At 49.9% G+C, this 1,695-nt stretch overlaps 1 non-coding gene across 1 annotated transcript; it reads right to left on the reverse strand.

Moving 5' to 3' along the window:
- Positions 1–462: 462 nt before the first annotated feature.
- TRNAA-UGC (transfer RNA alanine (anticodon UGC)) lies at positions 463–535 on the reverse strand. Its single transcript has one exon. It is a non-coding gene; the product is annotated as a tRNA-Ala (tRNA).
- Between the last annotated feature and the right edge of the window lie 1,160 nt (positions 536–1,695).

The following is a 1,695-nucleotide window of genomic DNA, read 5'->3' on the forward strand; positions in this document are numbered from 1 at the left end:
GGTGTTGGCTGAGCGGCCCCAGTGGCCTTATGGATAAGGCAGTGGCCTACTAAACCAGGGATTGTGGGTTTGAGCCCCATCAGGGGTGGATCCTGGAATTTTGTTCAAACTTCTGCCAAAGTTAATATGCGGGAGTAGAGGGTGGGTGCAGGCTATTATTTTGCTGGGGGGCGCTGTGTAGTCCCGAACGTGCCCTGCTGGTAGGAGACTTTAAATGCCGGCCCCATAGACCCGAGAGCTGAATAGAGAAGGTGCTTGCTTCTCATTTTATTTCTCTCTGTTGCATAGTTTCACGCCCGCTGCCAGCCTTGGTGCGGAAATGTGTAACGTTTTGGCATAGTAGAAAATGGACGGAAGACTTTTGGGATGATAGTAAACACCCTGAAGCCAGCAGCGCATGCCTCATTTGCGAGGATTTAAGAGTTTTGAATAAAATAGTCAAATTGAAGAAACGTTTCTTGCTGGAGAATGCGGGCATCGATCCCGCTACCTCTCGCATGCAAAGCGAGCGCTCTACCATCTGAGCTAATTCCCCTTCTGAGCAAACGATCTTAAAGGACAGCTTAGTCTTTAGCTAGCACCTGCTTGGCTGTCCAGGGACCTGTAGTGCGTAAAGTCGCTTCTCTTCATCTGCCAGGGGAAAAATCACAATCTCACCTTTTTGCCCAAAACAAAAAGTAATGGAGCTACAAATAAAGCTGCAGATGGCCATCCATTGCAATGAGGATTGGCTAACTAGGTATTGATAGCAGAGTGACTCCACTGCCACGCCCTTTCACGCTGGGCCTGCGCTTGTGATCCGGAGGCTGCACACCAACCCCATAGACCCGAGAGCTCGATTGAGAAGGTGCTTGCCTGCTGTTTAAGGCCGCTTGCACGCTGCTTGGAGCCAAAGGCCCAGCGTTGGAGTGCATTTGTCATTTTTACCAGATGGACATATTTTCCAATAGAGCGTCAGAATACTAAACAGGTAAGATTGAGGTCTGGAAACGGAGTCCACTTTCCAACGTGTGTCCCATAAAGCGGAAGTGTCCAGCCGAGTGCAAGCAGGTGCAGGTTGCACGCGTGTTATGGGACAGTGCAGCTTTGGACGTGATCCAATGCTCCCGTAGTTATCAGTGGGCCAGTACAGGTGACACCAGTGAGAGAAGAGGAAAAGAAAGAACTCTCGAGCTGTTGGCTGAGAGGCCCCAGTGGCCTTATGGATAAGGCAGTGGCCTATATAAACCAGCGATCATGGGTTCAAGTCCCATCAGGGGTGGATCCTGGAATTTTGTTCAAACTTCTGCCAAAGATATATGCAGGAGTAGAGGGTGGGTGCAGGCTATTATTTTGCTGGGGGGCGCTGTGTAGTCCCGAACGTGCCCTTCTGGTAGGAGACTTTAAATGCCGGCCCCATAGACCCGAGAGCTGAATAGAGAAGGTGCTTGCTTCTCATTTTATTTCTCTCTGTTGCATAGTTTCACGCCCGCTGCCAGCCTTGGTGCGGAAATGTGTAACGTTTTGGCATAGTAGAAAATGGAAATGGTGAAAATGGTGAAATGGTGAAAATGGTGAAAAATGGTGAAATGGTGAAAATGGTGCCAATGTTATATGCGGGAGTAGAGGGTGGGTGCAGGCTATTATTTTGCTGGGGGGCGCTGTGTAGTCCCGAACGTGCCCTGCTGGTGGGAGACTTTAAATGCCGGCCCCATA

The sequence above is a fragment of the Ambystoma mexicanum genome, chromosome 5q (assembly GCF_040938575.1).
Source record: "Ambystoma mexicanum isolate Mex_15411 chromosome 5q, UKY_AmexF1_1, whole genome shotgun sequence".
NCBI classification, from domain to species: domain Eukaryota; kingdom Metazoa; phylum Chordata; class Amphibia; order Caudata; family Ambystomatidae; genus Ambystoma; species Ambystoma mexicanum.